The sequence below is a fragment of the Sphaerodactylus townsendi genome, linkage group LG07 (assembly GCF_021028975.2).
Source record: "Sphaerodactylus townsendi isolate TG3544 linkage group LG07, MPM_Stown_v2.3, whole genome shotgun sequence".
Lineage (NCBI taxonomy): Eukaryota > Metazoa > Chordata > Lepidosauria > Squamata > Sphaerodactylidae > Sphaerodactylus > Sphaerodactylus townsendi.
This window is the reverse complement of record NC_059431.1, coordinates 67,785,935-67,808,662: the sequence shown is the minus strand read 5'-3', so window position 1 is coordinate 67,808,662 and position 22,728 is coordinate 67,785,935. Positions and strand designations below refer to the sequence as shown.

Below are 22,728 nucleotides of genomic sequence, written 5' to 3'. Positions count from 1 at the left end.
ATGGCACTGGAGCCCTTGGGCCGCAGTCCTCAGAGACAACTCCAAGTCTCCATTTTCTTTCCCCCCACTTGTGGGGAAACACGGCAGGGAAACACTGTTTCCCAAAAGCCTCACTCATTGTGCAAGGCAGGGAAACAGCATTTCCACCCCCGTGGAGGAGGAAAAGCATGGTGCTGCCTCGTTGTGGAGGTGGCAGCCATGTGGACAGCACCCCAGGGATGGCATTTTTACCATCCCTGGGGCGCTGTTTTTGGCCCATGTGGACTCTGCCTAAGAGTCACAATGTTATAAACCATTTGTTCTGCAGTTTTGGATGGTACTGAATTTACTATTTAAATGCAAGAACATTAGCAGAAGATACTGGGTCAACACAAGATGTATTAAATATACATTACTGTAGTACCATTACTGTAATACTACAAATGTCTGAAAACAATGGAGATCAAAGATTTGTCTGATATCACAGCATGTACCTTCTGGCATCTCAAATGTCTCTTTTTCACAGTAAAAAGAAGAAAAAACAAGCTTTAAAAAAGGAAAATTGGTTGTATCAAGACGTTCTGCCTTAAAAGGGAAAACCCTGAAAAATCAGATAGATGATGGCATTAAAATCAGATGTTACTAATTGGCTGTTGCATCATATTAAAAGGGAAACATGGAAGGAGTTGGTGTCTGTTAAAGCTTATTTTAAATAAATGGAAAACGGCCATAGGTTGTCAATTCTGCACAAACTGTAAGTTTGGCACCAGCTCCAGCTGAGCACAGCAGGCACTTCCACTTGGAGCTGTAGAGTGGGCACAAGTACCAAAGAAGATTAGCACTTCTGTGGGTCCATTACTAAAATTTCAATAACTACTGAGGGAGTTTTACTAAAGTCTCCAATATGATCCAAAAACCACATTAAAGATTTTAATAAAATCCCTTACAAAACAACCAAAAAAGCAGCAGGCATTTGATTTTGTAGCTGACAAATTGCTGTTCCCTCTGGCTAACAAAACAGTGAAACAGATAAGTAGATTAAAAAAATCAACCCAAGTGCTCTACTTTCTGCATCCTTCCCCCTGCCTTTCTAAGAAAGAGACTTTGTTTCATTGGTTTCCCTGCATTTCCTTATGAATAATAGTTTAAAGAACTACATAATCTCTGAGGGCTCCTACTGCTTCCCACATCAGCCTGGCTAATCCTTTGTGGGTCCTCACTTTGATGAACCAAAGTGAATCTTTGTAGTCATAACTTCCTTTCTTCTTTTGTATGCATTAAGAAGCAGCTAAAAAAACAACTGAACCTAAGATTCACCAGTTAACTCCCAATAGAGAAATTAGGAGGAGCACTCAGGCATATACCACAACATTTCTGATGAAACAGGCAATCCATGAAACCTCACTTGACAATATTATGCTAATTCAAACTATTTTCTATTTTATTGTGAAACACGGTATTTAGATTCGGGGGGGGGGACGTCTTGGGCTGAGGGAAATGGCAAACCATAGCACCAGAGGATTGCACGTGGCTTGCGGAGAAGATTTGGGCCTTCAGAGTCTGACTGATCACTGACGATCGGCTGAGCATGCTCAACTGACCTTATCCTATCTTAAAAATAATTGTGGGAGGTTGACAGCTCAGGAAAATGGAGCAATAGGCCATTCTTCCTATTTTTTCCTATGTCCAAGTGAAGCCCCCAATACATTGGGAAACCCTGTAACTAGTACCAATTAATCCCCTGAACATCTCACCTTTGGGAGAATCCTGTGTGCCTCAAAGCTTACTGTCATCATTTTAAACACCAGTTGAAGTAATTGACAACATCACACCACTAATACAATGTTTATGCAAGTATCATAAGTCAGATGCATGAGAGGAAGTGTTGCAGCTGCTGTCAGTATTAGCTTGGTTTGCTCAGATGAATCACTGCCAGGAAATTTACTTTGGATGTATGTGTGTTAACTGCTGAAGTCATTTCTGATGTATAGTTCCCTCATGAATTAATGTCTTCCAAAGCATAATTGTTCACAGCCTTGCTTGATTGTGTTAATACATCTCACTGTCCTCTTTTCTTACTGCCTTCAACTTTCCTAGCATTATTGTCTTTTCCAGTAACTCTTTTGTTCTCATAATGTGACTAAAGTATGATAGCCTTAGTTTAGTCATTTTAGCTTCTAGGCAGAATTCAGGATTTGATTTAGAATCACTGATTTGTTTATTTTGGTGATCCATTATATTTGTAAAACTCTCCTCCAGTACCACATTTTTTCCTGTCAGCTTTCTTCACCATTCAACTTTCACACCTGTTCATAGTAATGGGGACTTCTATGGCATGAATTAGTTTGATCTTGGTTGCTAGTGACACATCCTGACATTTAAGAATCTTTTCTAGCTCCTTCATGTCTGTCCTTCCCAGTCTCAATCTCCTTCTGATTTCTTGGATGTAGTCTTTTTGGAGCCAAGGTACAAAAAAAATGACCAATTTCAATTTTATTTTCATTGTCAACTTTAAAATTGTATAATTTGTCAGCAGTCATTGCTTCTGTCTTCTTGATATTCAGCAGTAATTTGGCACTTTCTGATTTAACCTTCAACAGTAGTTGTTTCAAGTATTCACTTTTTTCTGCCTGTAAGGTAGTGTCATCTGCATATCTCATTGTTAATGTTCCTTCTACCAATTTTCACTTTACCTTCATCTAACTCTAATTCAGCTTTCCTTGTGATAAGTTCTGAGTACTGACTGGGGCAATAAGAAGATAAAGTGCTTTCTTATCTGATACATTTGCAAATTGGAAAATATTCTTTTTTGCCATATTCTGTTAAAATGCAGCTATTGCTTGTGTTCCATATACTTGAGACAAGAATAACAATTCCTTAAGCAGGTAATAGCTTAAGAGGACTCTGGTTTTCAGCAGAATGAAAAGGACTTAAAATTAGTCAGATATTTATTTTTATGTCCAGGAACATGAAAAGTGTGTGCAGTGGCTTGCAAACTGATTCAATATAAGAGATGAGTGTTTAGAGAGAGATAAATAGTCATTTGTACTAACTTTGCTTTGGGCAGAACATGGATTCTGGGATGTCATTTTGTTCTTGATTGGAGAGAGAAAGAGAAAAAAAGAACACAAGTGGAATTTTTTTTAGAACAAAAGGAAATCTGTTTTTTAAAAATGTCAGTTGTTCTGTGCTGTTTTCTCTTGCATTGTTCTTTCTTGGTGTTAAATTGAGCTGGCAACATACAGCCATTTGTAATCAATGCTCTCAGAACTACAAAAATGTGTGAAGCTGTCAGCATGGAGTCACTGAAGAAGCTGTGATAGCTGTCATTTGTAGAAGTATTCTGAGCATTACTACAGTGTTAAAACCCTTCCAAGGTCAATGACAAAGAGATTAATTATTTTTGTGTGAATTAGCAAGCCTGGATGTTCAAAGTTTCCATTTGAAAAGTTCACCACCACCCGCCCCCTCCAAATCTTAATGCAATTTCTATGATTTCTAGATTCCCTCATACTCAGGTTATGTTAGAGAACTTAACTGGATTGCTGGAGCTGCTGCTAGGGAGATGACTGCGGTTGTGCTGTTTCTGTAGACCTTCACAAATAGAATTAAATTTATTTGGCATTCATTTATCAGTACCACAAAGGTCTTGTTTTTATTTTTAAAGGCTTTATACCAGGATACCATGTTAGTAGGAATACAGTCTTTGCTTGACAATTCCGCAGAGCATGCAAGACTATGTTGTTCTGCAGAGCATACAACTGAAGCCAGCAAGAGCTATGCAGAATATGTTGGCCCCGACACATATACTCCTCCTCTATCACCCAAATAAAAATTTTAAGACCCGGCGAAGTTGGATTTGTATGAGCAATGTGACTTGGTTTAAATTGCCACCTGAAGTTTGATGCTTACTGTTAGGACTTGTTCAGTTTATGAGTTGTCTCAAATTTTCATTATCTGACTTTTAAAATTATTTTAATTGTATGTTGGAAGGGAGGGATATTAAATTAAAATAAAATAATTAAAATGATCTGTATCTTGACTGGTAAAAATGTAAAAATTGTTGTTTTCATAGCCTCTCCAGTCTCCTGTTAGCATTTCTGCCAGGCATCCAGATACTAAGAGCACTACTAACCCTCAGGAAGGATATAAGTTGCAATGGTGGTTTTTCCTCTGTTATGTTTTCTAAGCTTAATAGATATTTTTATAGTTTATTGGAGTTTTTCTTTTTAGCATAACCACTCCAGTTGTGTGTGTGCATGTGTGCATTAGATTATAAACCTAGATCATCAGGGTAGGTAAAGAATAAAAACAGGGCATCCCTCAGTAAATATGGAGCTATCACTCCCTTGAATAAAAGGGGAAGTCTTGGAGAGTAGTGAATTCTTGCAGTTGGACAAGAGGGAGCGAGTGAGAGAGAAGGAGAGAATAAGAATGGCAAAAATCAAAGAAAAATAAATGAGAATTATCATTTTGAGGGAGAAAAAAAGCTAGTTGCTGGTTATATTCTTGATTTGGGAGGCGATGCTGATGATGTTTTAACATGATGAATCTACAGCATGGCATGGCATAATGAGAATGATTACCTCCTGAAGTTCCTCAGTGATTATAAATTTCATAGGGCACCTGTAAATGCCTTATACTGTTGTTAAACTTTCAGTTGTGTTGGAAGTATTAAAAACTCATTTACAGATTGCAGTGATTAATGCTGGTCCTAATGGGCTGACTCATTTCAACAAATTAAGCACTCAGTGCCATTTAAGTTGGTCTTTTCCCATCATGTCCTTCTCTCTTGTTAATTATTTTAAAGTTATCATTTAATCTGTGTAAATCATATATAGAAGTCATTAGTTCTTTGTGGAGGGCTTCTTTATTCCTTCATGTAATTTGTCAACCTGCATGATGGAGCACATTGTCCCCACCTGTAATTACCTTTTGTAATCACTTCTGCACCTCTTCCTTCCCTTTTATTATGATATTTGTGTGACAGAGCAAGAAACAGTATATTTAATGGAGTGCTCTCACTTAGGTCTTGTTATCATTGTTGCTAACACTTCAGAATGGTAGTTCACATGAAATATAGTCTTTTATCATGCCATTCTCTTTCTAATCTCTCTCCTTTCTTTTACTTTTTCTGATTCTTTTACTTTTTCTGCAAGGTTTCTTCACTTGATAACTTACAACTGAATATGTGATCTGTCTGTGTTAAATGGCATTGCATTGTGTGTGTGTGTATTACTTTCTGTGGCACACAGCCTTGGTGACTGCTTCAGACATTACATTGCCACCTGATATTGAAGATACATTGCAAGGCCTAGCAAACGTCTGTCCTACCTTTAGGTAAATTGCTTGAGAGCCAGTGTGGTATAGTGGTTAAGAGCAGTGGATTCTAATCTGGATAACTTGGTTTGTTTCCCACTGCTCCACATGAAGCTTGTTGGGTGAACTTGGGACAGTCACAGTTCTCTCAGAACTCTCTCAGCCCCAACTATCTCACAAGATGCCGGTTGTGCAGCGTGGGAGGGAATGCAAGCTGTTTTGTAAGCTGTTTGTAAGCTGCTTTGAGACTCCTTAATGTAGGTAAAAGTGGGATACAAAAGCCTTCTGTTCTTCTTTTCTTGTTTTTAAGGTCCACTACATTATTCCTCTGAGTCTACATAATCAAATGTGTGTGATGAGTTCTGTACTGAGAATGTGTTTGCAGACATGTGTGATTCAAACTGAGACTAGTACATGGCTTAAGTCTTCCCCATCATGTTATTTTTCCTCATCTGGTGGCTGTATTTGGCCATCAGTATACCTGGAGCCTCCAGTGAGACAAATAGCACTCCTTGGAACAATTTCAGGTCAGGAAAAAGGGAGAGCTGAAATTTTATTTTTCCTTGTGTCATGGTATTAATTTGAATTGAGTCTGTGTATGCCTGGGGTTAAGTTCTCATCATACATCTTGCAATGTGTGCTGGAGAAAACATAGGTTCGTACAGAATATTAATGGAGTGTTTTAAGATCCCCTACTTTGTTTTATACCTTTTGGAATGCAGGGGGCCTTTCACCTAGGGTTGCCAACTCTAGGTTGGGAAATATCTGGAGATGCTGGGGACAGTCAGGTTTGGAGAAGGAAGAAACATCAACAGGGTACAATGCCTTAGATTTCACATTGTTTTACTGATCGCTGCGTTTTAAACTTTTTAATGTATTTAAGGGTTATTGTACATGTGATTTATGTTGTTCACCGCCCAGAGCCCTTCGGGGGTAGGGCGGTATAAAAAACCCAATAATAAATAAAATAATAATAATAATAATAATAATAATAATAATAATAATAATAATAATAATAATAATAAGAATGAATGAATGAATGAATGAATGAATGAATGAATGAATGCAACCATTTTCTCCATGGGAACTGATTTCCGTCATCTGGAGATTATAATATTGGGAGATTTCCAGACCCCAACTGGAGGCCAAACCAAAGAATAAAATAATTAGGAGACGATTAATTGTTTACAGTATTTAGTGCATACAGCTGTACACATTTGCATATGGATTAGGCTGTAGGGGTGGCCAACCTATGGCGCTCCAGATGTTCATGGACTACAATTCCCATCAGCCAATTGGCCATGCTGGCAGAGGCTGATGGGAATTGTAGTCCATGAACATCTGGAGCGCCATAGGTTGGCCACCCCTGGCTTAGGGTGTGGGCCTGTAGAGGAATCTTTTTGTGTGCATACAGTTCTGCACATATGAAAAGATGGATGAAATATTTAGTAATTTCTGGCATAGCTAGTTAATGCAATCTCAAATTGGAGATGCACAGATTTTTCTATGCCTGAGGCTAGGATTGCTAACTCTGCTTTGGGAATTTCCTGGAGATTTGAGTGTAGAGCCTGGGAAGGGTGGGATTTGGTGAAAGGAAGGACTTCAGTGGAGATGTAATGCCATAGAGTTCACCATTCAAAATAGCCATTTACTCCAGGGGAATTTCTCTGTGTTATTTAGAGATTAGTTGTAATTTTGGAGGATCATCAGGCGCCACCTGGAGGCTGACAACCATACTTTCACGTGTGACAAAATCAAGTGTTAACATATATGTTTTTGAACATCACATATTCTTATTTACCACGTGCAAGAAACATACTAGATAGGTTTGTCCTCAAAACTACATTTACAAGTCTCTTAAAATAGCAAAATCCAGAAAGATTTTTTAAAATAGTAAAATCCAGAAAGTGATACTTTCAGCTAATTTCACTGTAATCTGCTTTTCACCACAAATCCTCCCAATGGGGGACGCCCCCCAATTAATTACAAGACTCGAATATCTGCCGAGAATATCTGTCTTGAAGACTTGATATCTGTCTGTTGGAATCTCCTGATGGTCACAGACTCTTACAGTGCAATCCTAGTAACACTTTCCTGGGAGTAACCCTGCTGCATAGATTTCAGTAGGACTAAGCGTACTTGTTTGGGATCACTCTCTCATTCCATTCTATTCAGTTAAATGGCACATTTTTCCTGGTTTAAGTTGTTGTTAAAATGCACAACCTGGAATATCATGTATGTGCCATGTATTGCAATGTATAAAAGAAACTGTTACTCAAAGGACATGAGCTGTGGCATTTGTACAAGCTGGAGCTTATCTCTGCACTTTCATATGTGTATGAATGTAAATGTAAACAGTGGATGAGTAGTGCCGTGCTTTCTGTATGTGATGGGAAGTCTTAATACTTTTCAGTCAACAGATGGCAGTGTTAGTTTCATTTTTAATACATTACCCATTCCTGGGGTGCTTTTTTCCCCCCAAGTAAAAAGATCCAGAGCCTTGACGTAATTAAAGCAAAACTTTGGGGTATAACATGTGTCTATTCACCTGCTAGTTCCTGCTTTTAAAGCCACTGGTTAAGGGCTAACTGCTGCATCCAGCCGAATAACTGGCAATAGCTATCATCTTCTCCTCCCTTTTGATGCAGTTCCATAAAGAAAATTCAATAGCTAAAATGCCAGAAAAGAATCAATAGTCCCACAAAAAATGTCTAAAATATTGCCAAAAATGGTGAAAATAGTGACAGAAGATATAATTAGTAGATGTTTGCTTCCTCTATGATAAAAGATTTCTGGCATAAAAACATGAGAATCAGGTTTTTTTGCAAGTAATAATTGATTAATAACTCTCATTTTACATGCAGTTACCAGGAAGAATGATCATCCAGAAGAAAGAAGCTGGCTTGGCATCATATTGTATGATTTTTATTAGTAACCTGGAAGTAATCAGAATTCCAGCTGCTGCAACCCAAACTGTCATCATTATATACATGGAATAATTATACATTTGAAGAATAATAATGAAAATCATAATTCATTTAGCAGCCTGAAATAAATATATAATTGAGGATATTTGAAAAAGAAGAGGAAGAGTTTGGATTTGTATCCCCCTTTCCTCTCCTGTAGGAGACTCAAAGGGGCTTACAATCTCCTTGCCCTTCCCCCCTCACAACAAACACCCTGAGAGGTAGGTGGGGCTGAGAGAGCTCAGAAGAACTGTCACTAGCCCAAGGTCACCCAGCTGGCGTGTGTGGCAGCTCACAGGCTAATCTGAGTTCCCCAGATAAGTCTCCACAGTTCAAGCGGCAGAGCGGGGAATCAAACCCGGTTCCTCCAGATTAGAATGCACCTGCTCTTAACCACTACACAACTGCTGCTCTCTATGTTCTTTTGCTTTCAGTGATAGACACCAGCATTCCTACTGAAACACCACAGAAGCTCACTTTGCTTCAGAAACATTTTCTATGAGCAGCAGCGTCATGAGAATGTTATCTGCCAGCTGATCCTTGGCTACTTTCATTGTGTAAGAAACCAAACACTGGAGCTTTCATTTGCACTGGATTTCTGAATCCTTCGCCTGCACAAACCTACACATTTCTAGCAAGATCTCCTCTCTAATCATGAAACTTGCTTCTCAGCATTCTGATAAAAATCAGAATGGCCTTTTACCCTTGTTTATCCTTTCATATTGATTAATCTGATGGCAAAAGGGCTGAGCTTGCTGAAGCCATGACCCCTTGGAAGGAATTTCAGTTATTTACTAAGCTAAAAGGCTAGAATGTGATGTGACACTTGTAGCCTTCTCCAGTGTTTGGTTTCTTACACAATGAAAGTAGCCAAGGATCAGCTGGTAGATAACATTCTCATTACGCTGGTGCCCATAGAAAATGTTCCTGAAGCAAAGTGAGCTAGTCATGTTGCTTCTGTGGTGTTTCAGTGGGAATGCTGGTGTATATCACTGAAAGCAAAAGAACAGCCCCTTGTCTCAGACTGAAAATTGATCTTAATCAGTGGTTTGCATGTAAAAGGTGTTTCCAGGAAGCAAAGGAGGGAATCCCACTTCTGCATAGTTTGTTCCCAGGATCCCCATCCTTATCCTCTTGTTCCATTCCATTCTCTGCTATGATCCTAGTGTTGTAAGAAAACAAGTGTTGTTTCTTCTCCTTCTGCTAGCTTTCAAGCTCAATAACTGGGAGAAATCTCACGAATGTTTACATTCATCCACCAATGGGAGCAGACAGAGTGCTTATGCTTCAGGCCCTGGGTAAAATCTTCTTTCCCACCTATTGAAGTGAAGAGTTGGGTTGCATATTCATTGCAAACTCATTGAAACAAAAATTCCTTTATGTTTCATATGTGAACATGGAAATGATAGAGAATTCCTACTACCGCAGTCTTCCTCTGATTTTTGAAGGCTCTTGAGCACTCCTTGAAACATCCATTTGCCGCTTCTCATCTATCTCTGTTAAGGTTTTATGTTTTCCCTAGGAGCTTTGCAGGGTCAGGATCTTAGCTAGTGATTTGCTAAGCTACTGGGGTCAGGTTCTTAGCTAGTGATTTGTTGCCTGTTGCCACACACTGATCATCTCATTTTCCTGCACTTGCATGTCCATATCCTATTACAAATGCAAAATGTCTTGTCAGAGCCAGTTTGACATCTTTCATTTTAACTACTTTTTTAGATGATACAGATGGGGTTTCATGCACTCTTTGTCAACATGAAGTCTACTGACTAGCTTAAGGAATATGATGTTTTAAAACTTTAATATATAGCATGTTTAACATTTTCAAACAGTTTTGAAACAGTTGAGCAAAGGACCTATGTTCACATGTTTCCCAGGTGGGCTCAAGAGATGTATTCTGGAGTTTTGTGCTTTCCAGATGAGCATAGGCCCAATTTGGATTAGGACCATGATATGTAGGGAGAGGGAGCATAACCCCCCCCCCCGGTGTCACTCTTCTTGCAACCCGAATTCGCCCCAAGAAGCTGCCCTATTGGGCAATGTAACATTTGCCCCATTGGGCAATGTGACATATATTCCATCAGTACACGTGGAGCTTCCCAGAGGGTCAAATAGCAATGCTTAGGCTTTGAATCAGGAAAATGATGGTGGGGGGAGGTCAATGGCATATATGGGGGGGACAGAAAGGGTAGATGACCCAGGTGCCATTTGCCTGGGTCACCTGGGACCCCACTCTTGCCTCTCCCCTTCTCCCCCACCCTGCCTGCCCAGCCCACATCACTTTGCTGCCACTCACCTGGCCCATCTTGCACTCACTTGCTGGCCCATGCCACTTCAAGTTGGGCGGGGCAGCCACCTGGACCTGTGAAAACACTCCCAGGGGTGGGAGGGAGCCGGAATGGCATGAAGGGCAGCAGGGAAACAGGGCTGCCAAGGAGCGCCACAAGCCCTGATCCCTGCTGTTGAAGTACCGCTACCACACTCCCTTCTTTGCAGGAGGCACATTTGTGTTTCCCTCACTGCTGCTTGCCTTGAATGGCTTGAAAGGCTCTGTGCTGCTCTGAATGTTGTAATTGAAAGGCTCTGTGCTGCTTTGAATGTTACAATTGCTGAACAGCTTTAATTAAAATGTTTGATTGTAATGGTTTTAATAAAGGTGTTGCTCGGTATGCTTTTAGTCTGTTATTTTCTTGGTGGTCTTGATGAGTTCCTGTGAAGTGACCATCCAGCCCTGAAGTGAAAGTTTAAGCCCAGATATTTAAATAGCTTAATTTGCTCAATTGTTTCACTGTCAAGAAGCCATCTCAAGGGGTACCAGATCTTGGAAAAAACCATAACTTTAGACTTCGTTTTCTTGATAACAAGGTTGTTGGTATTGCAATATTCCACACACTGGTTTAGAAGTTGATTTAAGCCCATCTTTGTGCGTGAAAGTAGGATGGCATCATCTGCAAAAAGCAGGATTTCCCGAAGGTAGGGCTGTGTGCATCCACTCCACTTAGGTCCGGGGCTAAGTCATTTAAGAAAAGGTTAGAGAGTGTAGGGGCGAGAATACAACCCTGTTCATCCCCTCTATTTTGATGGAATTTAGGACATGGAGTAATGGATTCAAGGTTCTGATTTTTAAAACAAGTGTAGCTTGGGGACTGGATTTTTGACTGCTGAGAAGCATACAAAAGTCAAATCTTTCCTTTCACACAATTGTGGAAAGTGCAGAACCTCATAATGTGATGAAAGCCCTCCCTGACAGCCCTTCTTGCATCCCCCGTCCAATTGTTTACTTTGAGGACCCTTGCACTTAGTGACTTCTTGGCATTGCTGTTCTATGCATATTTCAGAGTGGCTGTCTTGGAGCTGAAGCTCTGCCAGGAATGAGAAGTTGGATCCTTTTTTTAGATTCATGTTTGCAACTATTTCAGAAAAGAATGAATTTGCCAAGACCAGAAAAATGGAGAGCGGTGTCCTGCTGGAGAGATTTTATTACTGTACTTTTGGACACTTGGACCATTGCTCCAGTTACTCTGTAGACTTGACAGCTGCAGACATTATGTCTTAGGTCCCTTTTCCTTCCCTCTGTTTCATTTGCAGGTTTTTCTTCAGAGTACATCAACATTTGCTAATTGCCGACCCTCTTCCAGAATGACACTGGCTTATGTATGATTTTAAGTAATGTTTGGGTGACAGGTCAGAGCACGGTTGTGCTTACCATTCTTGTTAAAGTGCCAGTCAGATGCCTATCCTGTTAAAAGCATTCTACTTTTTGCAAAGTGGAACCTTTCAGTGTTGATATCCAATCACGCACATGGCTGCTTTGAAGCCCCAGATCATGTTAGCACTTTACAAATATAGAACATTAGCAAATCTGAAGACTGGTCATACTGGCAAGTTTAAACAAATGGTGATATTGAGCTGACCAACAGCAATGTTGTTGCTGTAAACAACCTCAAACTTTGCAGTTTGCTTACTGCAGGGTACATTGCGGAACTCAGAACAATAGTGCTCTTTAGGTGTAGGTAAGTGGTCTTTTTGCTGATGGTGGGAATCAGATTTTGATACGGTTCGATACTCCTAGGAGTATTTATGGTGCCTGCCAACGTGTGTGTATATGTGAGATAGAAAGAGTCAGGTGGAAAGAGTGGCATCCTAGACTATTATAACTTTTTGAAACACTTGCTGTTTCAAATGTAATTGAAGAATGTACAGCCCCATGCAGTAGGATTATTTCTGTTATAATTCATTATCATTATCATCTTCATTTTTTCTTCACTGCTGTTTCTAGTTTTCTCCCTGCCTCTCTGTTATACAAAACCTGCACTATTAACTCTCAAGGGCAGAGGTTGGTAAGAAAATGAATTACTATAAGGGGTGTGTGTGTTGTGAGGCGTGTTATTTATCTCTATTGTGTGTCAGGATGTTGAGTGAAGTTTAAAAGAGTTATCGAATGACAGTTTCTGAAGGCCACTTATGCCAAATCTAACACAGATAAAGGAAATCTGGTCAACTGAGAGGCATTTGCTAGGAGAAATGTGCTGTTTCTGCTCAAAACATTCCAGTATAGATTGATGTTACAATTTCTCCCTCTCCTACTGCTCACATCTCTGCAAAATCAGGATGTGTGTTAGTCAATAGGAAAATACTTAACCTTAATCCCCAGGGAGTAAGTATTAGAACTAGAGGGCACATAGTATGAATAGAGCATTCTTTTTTTTTTTTAGCTCAGCAGATTTTGCAGATTTTTGTGCTGTTTGAAAAGATGACAAAGGGGCAAAAGAAATAGTAAACACATGGCAGTTAATTATGTCTCTATCATAACATCTTCAACAACTGTCTTACTGCATTCTCAGCTTATTTCCAACATAACCAGCATGCTATGTCCTCTGTATAGCACAGAACTCCCATTGTTTTTATTAGATGATTTATTGGAATAATACAGAAATGGTGAAAGGCAGTAGAGAGGGTTGAGAGAAGCTGCCAGGTATGCTGTAGTGTAGCAGCAAAAATATTCCACCCACATTCAACACTAAGTTACAAGCAGAACTAACCTTCATCTCTTAGGCCCCTTCCACACATGCAGAATAATGCATATTCAATTCACTTTCACAATTGTTTGCAAGTGGATCTTGCTATTCCGCACAGTAAAATCCGGCTGCAAAGTGCATTGAAAGTGGATTGAAAGTGCATTATTCTGCATGTGCGGAAGGGGCCCTAGTGAAAGAATGAATTCCACCATTCATTTACTGAGCCTAACAAGCATAGGAAGTTAGGGAGAGGAGCACTGACATGGGAGGATCAATGGACATGAGGGAGGAATGCCCTTTTCTGGGCCCACTGTGAACTTACCTGTATATTCATCCTCCCCAGATCTGCCTTGAGGTCTTTTGATTAAACTGACCCTGTGAGTTCCCTACTTGGAACTTTGTTCTCAGCTGTATGGAGACCTGATAGGGACTGTGACACATGCAGAGAAGAAGAAGAGTTTGGATTTATCCCCCACATTTCTGCCTTATAAGGAGTCTTAAAGCAGCTTACAACTCCTTTCCTTTCTCTCTCCACAACATACACCTTGTGAAGTGGGTGAGGCTGGGAGAGTTCTGAGTCAAGTGTGACTAGCTCAAGGTGACTCAAGCAGGAATGTAGGAGTGGGGAAACAAATCTAGTTCAAATCTGGCTTAAGTTCTTTCTCCCATGTTCTTCAATCTGATCTGAATCAGGTCTTCACAAACTTTAAAAATAAGTTCTAAATACAAATAAAAACTTCTCATGGAAGTTGGGGAGGATGCATGGATGACATCTGCTTAGGCTGCAATACTTGCCTGCATCTATGAAAACCAATGATAAAACATTATAAGGCTACCTACAGGGGCAACCTTTATGTCAGGGGGATGTTATCTGAGTGATTGGGATGCGTTCTTAACTCTATGTAACTGATTGAAATAACAAACCAATGCTGCTCAAAAATATATGTAACCACTGCCATCTGTTCATTCTTTCCTTGTTCTCCACTTTATGGCTTCACATGCTTTGTAGGAAACTAGGCTTCCCCTGGCACCTCTGTCCCATAAGAAAATAATTACATCCATTATCTCGTGGTGCAGAAAGCTAGGTGGCTCTCTCACTATCTGCCACCAACCTTGGGGCACCTTGGCTCCAAAGAGTGTTTTTCATGAATTCTTGGGAAACCGGGAGGGGGGCTTTCAACAGGGAATAAAGGGGACTGTGAATGCCAATTTCATCAGAACTGGCTTTGCCAAGTATAGTGCTTCAATACCTCATCAATAAATGCTGCTGATCAATACTTCAGAGTCTGTTTATTGGCTTAAGGTTCTGAGACCTAACACTTTGCCCAATTGTGTAGCATTTATAATACTTGATGACAAGCACATTAGTACTTTATGAGTAGGGTAAATAGGAAAAATACAGCAAAGACATTAATTGATTGTAATTTGAAATTTAATTAATGAATATCCCTCCAATGAGCTTGGACACAATATTGTGATCAACATGGACCCTGTTAATAATTTGCATTCCAAGACTGCAGTCCAAAATGTGAATCCTAAATTCCCTGCAGTTTTGAATGTGCAGAAATTAGAAATAGGCCTAGAGCATCCTACGTTGCAACAAAGTATTGGGATATTTGGTCTGTAATCGTAAGCTTGGAATGCAGAGGAGGTTCATTGGAATAGGGACATAGACTAGCTACATCAACAGATAAGCAATTAATTTCTGAAATAAACTCAGTGAAACCTTAGGCCTGCTGTTTTAATGAAGCTACTTAACTCTTCCTATACTACTGTCTTAATATCTAGTTTATGGTTTTCCTTATGTGTCCTTCCCAAGATATTTCCTTTCCTTAATGAGATTAATTCAGGACTTCATCCTGCAGGACAAAAAATGGGTATATTTTATTGGAAACCAGGGAGTCTAGGGGAACTAGACCTGTGCTGCAGGTTGGTTGCCATAATATGGTCAATATGTTTTAGAAACAGATCAGACCTTTCATGTAATTGTAAGTGCATGAAAAAACTGAGGAAAGGAGGCTTGTCCTTAAAATCTGTACCATGCCCACAGAAACTATACTTGGCCCCAGGACTGTTCAGCTGCATGTTGTGGCATTCTATTTAAAACCAAATGAGAAATATTGTTTTATCATTAAGAAAAATCAACCCCCTTTCTCCAAAGGTTTACCAAATTAATACCACTGTCATGAAATCTGAGTTCCATGGACTTGAGATTTCAGGATGCAGTAGTAACATATGCAAGCAGCAACCTGACTATAATGATGATAATTTTTCTGCCAATGTCAATTGGTATGGACATGTGAAGTGCAACACCTGCATTACCTGATACACAGCCCCAGTCATGGTTTTCTGATGGCAGCTACACTTGATCAGTAAGACATATATCAAAACTTGATATGAGAGAGAATTCATCCATTTTAAATTATATGAGTGATGTATCCTGATACAACCACAGAGTAATGGGAAAAATACAGATCTCTGACATCTTTCATCACAACCTGAAACCCTAGGAACAAGAGGAAAATGTAGGTGTTTGTTTTCTGTCTCCATTTGGACAACCAGTATGGGAGCAGTAGCCACAGGCTGAGTTTTTGAGTGGTCAGGAAGCCAGGGAGAATTGCCAGAGTCCAGCTTCTCCAGGGGCCCATCATAAAGTGAACGTCTTAACCATACAGCTTCTTCAATAAAGCACTGTGTGAAATCAGATGTGTGAAATGATGAGGTATATGTAGGAGGTAGATTATAAAATTACCTTTTCCATCATTTATTTCAAGATACTCTGGGGAAGGGAAAGAAGTAGACAATGTTTTAAACTACTATTCAACAAACAGGTAAAACTTTATGATGACCAAAGGTTCAAACTACATGTTCCACTGAAAGATCTATGACTTATCTCCTGACTTTTTGAATACCCAAATATAGCCATAAGGTTGTGGCTGCTAATTTGACTGGGGAAACAGACCCCGGTTGTATTTATTATTTCATTGGGTAAATAAGGCAATGTTTCTCCCCTACTGGGGGGAAAAAAGCTCCTTGGATTAGACTATTTGATAAGATACTGTAGGGCAAGGGTTAAGCATCCTAAAAGATATCTGTGGGATGTCTCAAAAGGAGGCAACTACTTATTTTCACTCTGTGCACCCAAAATAAGATGTCTGGGGAATGTCTTAAAAAGAGGATGCTTTCCAGACAGCAAAGGTGTCACAGTGGAAACTCTGACTATTTCCTACCTGACCATTTTGCTAAGACACCTCCTGAGCTTTGCATTCTGCACAACCACACAGTGGACATCTTGCAGGCGGCTTAGGGAAAAAAGCTGCACTTCAAAGTATTCTCAGAAAAAGACAATTTGAGCAGAAATAAGGCATCCTGAGGACATCTTGGGGAAAAAGCTGTGCAGAGTTCCTCCCCAGAATGCCTTTTTTAGCATCCTCAGGACATCTTATTCATGCTATGTGGAATGGACCCTAGTCCCTCAGCCTTTCCATGCTAAGTTAGAAGCTTGCCTTCCTACTTTGTTTAAAAATTGTTAGGAGAAAGTCCTGGGTGTGTATAATAATATGAGACAGCTTCATGAATATGAGGAGAAAATATTAAAAATCCCATTCCTGAAGTTTAAAATTATATAATGTTGAAGTGTTTGGGTAGGCCTGGAAAGATCTAGTCTCTCTCACCCAATCAAACCTACCATATGGAATCATTGTGAGGATGAAATCTTGGAGGAGAGAGTGTCCTTGGAGGATGTGTAGATGTTATTAAGCCCTCCAGGAACAAAGATTCAGTAGATGCTTTCTAATGTGACGCTTGGAAACTCAATCCTGAAAAAAATAAAGCATCCAATTTAGCTGTGGTGTTAATGGAAACAGATTCTCTGAAAAGTTGTGTGTGTGTTACATCCCATGTTGTGAGAAAGGCAGCAATGGATTTTGCAGTAGCCATGAATTCAAGTTGATGCATTGATTTGTTGCTTGTATAAATCTGATGAAATCATTGGAGAGGCACTGGATGAATCGTGCTCTATGTGTTAAACATGAGCATATTGATTGAGGCCCAGTAAATTTTCCATGTGTAAATGGGAATTGCTAAGGACAAGATTACCTGCTACAATAGACTCCAACATAGGAGCTTCTTTGTCAAAGGTGACACCATTATAAATCATTCACTGGCTCCCTTTTTACAATCTTGGACCTTTTTTCTGTGCCTGATCTCTGTGTTGTATAGTATAGTATACTGCCAAAATGACGGGCTTTCATGATCTCTCATACTAATAGATCATAAAGCTGAGTGATACTATAACAATGCATCATCCAAGGAAGGCATGCTGTGACCTAAAGAATAATTCAGAAGCAGATGTCGTTTAGGAAAGTTGACATTCAGCAGCAGGCTCTGTAGTTCAAAGACGTTCGGAAAACACAACTAAATGTGTTCCCCCATCCATGGCCTCTAAATTGCAGTGGTGCAAAAGTTCACATCCAAGAAGGGATTTACCTAAATATATATCTTATTCATATATAAGTAATTCAAACACTTGATTGCTAGTACAGAGCTGCGTATTTATAGGAGATGATGCAGATGATAAATTGCCAGTGAGTCAGACAATGAAAGTAAAAATGTTGAAATACAGAGTGCAAGGCTTGAGCAGAGGTTCGCAAATGTGGACTTGATTGACATCTAACCCCCCCCCCCCGACAGAAAATATATGTAATGTGTAAGTGGCTTGACAATTAGTCTGTAGCATATTGTATCCTTGGGAGTTGTCTTTCAGACTTAGGTTTATTCTGAGATGCTCCTTTCAGATTGAGGCCGATTATTCACTGGTGCTCTGCCCCGCAGTGAGGGGAAGCTTCTTCCACTGCAGAGATTTTTGTACGGAACCGATCCCACTATGGCACTGAAGATCCTGGAACTCCCATGATTAGTGAGAACAGGGAAACCTCAATATTTCTCCTCACATCAAGGTTTTACTCCTTCCAGCCTTACCACTTCCAGCTTTGAGCCTCTTACATCAGTTTTGACTTACTGCCAGCTTTTCATTCCATGTGTCCCCTCCCCTTGAGGACCCTTGCCTTCCCATAGTGGCATTGGCTTGAGGAATATATGAAAAGGGAATAAAATCTTTCTTATCTGGAGAGCTCATTGAAAGAGGGAGGAGGTGTCTGGCTTGCGTGCCAAGGAATCATTGGGGAAAGTGGATTGTGATATGGATTGCCTGCCCCTTTCAGAAAGTTTGCTTGTGTTCTCATTCTCTTTCCCTCCCCCTTTTTATTCTTGGGACTGGATGCTAGCTCAGCCTTTCCCTTTCCTCATTCCTCTCAGGGACTGACATGATTTTTCGGGATTTTTGGAGGATGGTTGAAATATAAGTCCTAGTTACAGATTCCTCGATGCAGCTGATCTGGTCATGTGGGGGGGGGGGGCAAAATCATGGGGAAAAAAAGACATCCCCTGAAAATAAGCCCTAACACAACTTTTGGAACAGAAATTTATATAAGACCCTGTCTTGTTTTCAGGAAAACCTGGGTAGTACATTTAAAGGGTTCAAAACACACATATACACACACACTGGCAATCTTCAATCTTGCGCTTGAAGGGGGAGTGACCCAGAAGTGGGGGCAGGCAACCATGCAAGCTGTGCAGCAGGCATTGGGGCACCTCCTTGCATGTAAACAAGGAAATGCAAAAGGACGTCACTGTGAATGCACTGTGGGGCAAGGAGTATCATGGGAAATTGTTCCATGCATAATGGGCCTGTGGCACTCTTTTACATAGTAATCTTTCTCCCTTGGGGTTGCCCTTCCTGGGGTTAATGAGTTGGGTTCCTTTCCTTGAAATATAAGTATGCTGAAAGATAAACTGTTCATGATTGCAGGAAGGGATGCAGTTAGAACTTTTTTTAGTGGAAAACTGGCAAGATTAGGGCTTGTTCATTCCCTGCTGTTGATAAAAATAAACAGCCTTGTGGCACCTGAAAGGCTAACAAAGTGTAATTAAAGCATAGTCCTTAAAAGCTTATGATAGAATAAAGTTTCTATGTATTTAAGTGCCACAAAGACTCTTGTTTATTTTTTGCTGCTGTAGACCAACATGGCTAAGTGTACATTTAAAAAAAGAAGATTTGTGGCTGCATCTCTAGAAATTCTAAGTGAACCAATATAGACAAATTTACATCCAGCTATAGTTAGGAATGAGCACCTCTGACAGATACCACTCCCCAGCAGTCTATACACATCCACACATTCTCAAACACTATGCTTCCATGCAGTAACCTCAGTTTCCCCAGCAGTTAAGGAAAGGCAAAAAACAGTCACTAATACAGCTTCTGAATTTCACTCCTTCTCAAAGCCCAGCTAAACTCTGGTCTCTGACAGTAATATAACAGTGAGATTTCAACCAAGAAAATGTATTACTACTCCATCAGAATTTGTGAGTTCTACGCTGTGCAACAAGACTACCTGCGGTATCATAAAACATACATTAATACATAGAAACTGTACTTTTAAAAAAATCAATTAAAAAGACAGCACGATATAAAATATAATGAAAGTTGTATATTCTAGTCATTTGATTGATGGAACTGGCCATTTATCTGGGAGGTTGTTGTACTAGTTAAGATAGTACCCAGTGATGGAAAACATTCATGAATTACTGAAGATGTGGAATGAGACATTTTAGAGAAGCAAAACTTTAAGGCTAGCAATTAAGAGAAATAAAACATCAATTTTTACCAAATGCCATGTGTCTCTAATTGTTTTTGTTTTAATCTTTTTGTTCTTAAACCACTTGGGGATGAAGTATCTGAAGGTTTGTGTTCAATCATATGAACCTGGACAGATTCTGAAATATGCTGGTCTTTCTTGTTGTAGGAATCCTCACTTTCAGACATGATATTGATAGGTAATTGTTATAGAGTCTTTTAAGCTGTTGCCCTCATGTTGTAGAATACCCTACCTGATATAAGGAAGTCCCACTGCTTCCTGCCTTCTGCATTAGAGAGAGAGCCAGTGTGATGTATTGGTTAAATGTTAGACCAGGGGTAGGGAGAGCCGCAGGTTCCCTACCCCTGTGTTAGACCAAGCTTGAGGAAATGTAATCCAAATGTTGGTTGGCCATATCATTCAGTTGGGTTCTTTAGACTAGGCTCTTTGTTTAACCTCCATCACAAATTTATTGTGAGAGTAAGACTGAGGAGAAGATAACTATGTATCATGTCAAGAACCTTTAATGGCATACATTCAAATAAAAAAGAACACACATGCTACAGTAACCAAACATGAACTTACAGTGACCAGGCAAAAATTGAATAGGAGCTCATACTTATAACAATACTAAGAAACCTAGCTATTTGTTCTAAAGCTGCACCCAAATAATTATTCAGAAAAAATGATGTCTTTTGTTGATCAGTCCAGCCTTCTGTTACGGCCTTAACAGGGGAAGGGGATTTTGGGATAGGATTCTCCACCAGCTGCTAAAAAGTGTAACAGCTCACATAAAAGTAGCAAAGGGGAATGAACACTCACATTGGCAGATCAGGAGAGGGGCCGAGAGGAGATCTTTTAGACTGTATAATACGGGGAATGAATTCTGGCAATGAATATTCCACAGAGAAGCAAGAGTCCAAATTGAATTTAAATGCTTTATATAAATTTGTTTAAAAATACACACACACAGTAAGACACAAGGGCACATACATTCAAGTTCCTGAGATATAGAAAGGTGTTAAAATATAGATTGGAGATAGAGAGGGAGGGGTTTTTTTGTGGGAGTACATCACGTTACCTAACGATTCTTAGAAGAGTAGAAGTAGAAGGCAGGGAATCCGCAATGCCCAGCACAGAGACCCAGTGAAGATGATATTGTGTCTCAAGACCAACATGACCAAGAGAGGAACATGTGGCCAAGAGCACATGTGTTGGGGTGACCTGAGCTTTTATACCCTTTTGCCCAGGAAGAGGCGGGAACAAGTGAGTTTTAAGTTTCCTTTTTCCAAATTCTCTGGAATTTCCCATGCTGGGCTTGCTGGGTGAGCTAATTAGCGACTCTTCTATTGTTCTACACCTTGGGACAGTGGGAGTCAATTGGTCCTAGATTAAGTCAGGAAGCACAGAATGGCTTTATGCAAAGTAACTCTGATTTTGGGCTGAGACATTAGACTGGGGAAAGGTGGGTGCTTTAGGAAAATTCATAACAATGGGAAGAGGAGATGCAAAGAAGCAACCCTTTGTTGCTAACTTGGTTTCCAGAAGAGATAGGGAAATGCAGAATCTGATACTGAGGTGGCTTTCCATATTCTTTGTCTTTAACAGTTTCTATTCAAGGTGTGGTAATCAAGCATTCTCGTGACTCAAATGAGACCTCCAGGTTATGCTGGGGTAACTCATCATCTTAGCTTTTGTTAAAGTAGTTTTGACCTTATGACATGCTGCTACCTACACCCATAGGAGTGCTTTTGGCAACTGGCTTTTGCCAATATGATTTTAAAGCAGAAATATATATAAATAATATTCTGGGGGTCCTTTGGGTCGTTACACTTCAGAACTGACAAAAAAAGGTAGCAGAAACTTTGATCTAGTTATCTCATATAGAGGGCAGTAGAACAAGGTGTATAGATTCCCTACTATTTAAGCTACATACACAAGGTCTTGTACCTCTTCCTTATCTCACAGCAGAAGGTAAGACATTGCACCTGGTTAAAGTTAGTGCATGGCACAGCTTGGGGTTAGGAAGTAAGAACAGATATTTGGCTATTTCCCAGGAGTCGTATAGAATACCTAGGGAAATTGGCGAACAGTAGTTACTAGCCTGGGCCATCAGGCCCTGGTACTCAGCCTCAAAAAGTTTGCCTTTGATTGTCTTCAGCATTTCATTTGATGGTAACATGGCTAGAGTGTCCACAGTTAGACCCAGGACAGTCAGCTTGGCTTCAATAAGTCTGTGGCATACAGGATGGATAAGGCTAGAGTGTTCTCCAGAGTGAACATTCTAAATCCCCTCAGCCTTTCCTCATAAGGCTTGGTCTTCAGGCCCCTATTCATTCTCATCATTCTCTTTTACACCCACTCCATTTTGTCTACATCCTTTTGGAGGAGAATCTTCCAGAACTGCACATTGGTGATGGGTAGGTAGGTCAGGAAGTTATGTCATTTTGGATACTTAGCAGAGTTTGTCACCCAACTCAGATCAGGGAAGTTGCTTGGACATACTGGGTGAATTCCCACTGGGAATTAATCCTGGGATAGTTACCTGAAATAGCCAGGTTTCCTCAAGATCTCCTCACAGCCGAACCGCAGAACACAGATCAGTTTCATTTCTGGCACTCCTTCCTCCCTTTATCACGGGATTTTCCTGGACCTGCTTGTATATGCACCTTTTTTTTGAAAAAAAAAACACTCCAATGGGAGCTAATAGGAGATGGGGGCTACATATTTGAAGGTCCATTACTTTGGCCCCCA

At 40.1% G+C, this 22,728-nt stretch overlaps 1 protein-coding gene across 2 annotated transcripts in view; it reads left to right on the top strand.

Annotated features, from left to right (window-relative positions):
* Nucleotides 1-12,146: 12,146 nt before the first annotated feature.
* The window catches only part of LRRC2 (leucine rich repeat containing 2), a 91,904-nt gene continuing 81,322 nt past the window's right edge, over nt 12,147-22,728 (top strand). For both annotated transcript variants that reach the window (XM_048502712.1, XM_048502713.1), the window contains exon 1: nt 12,147-12,274. The gene's annotated coding sequence lies outside the window, so the exon portion shown is untranslated. The remainder of the gene's footprint in view (nt 12,275-22,728) is intronic.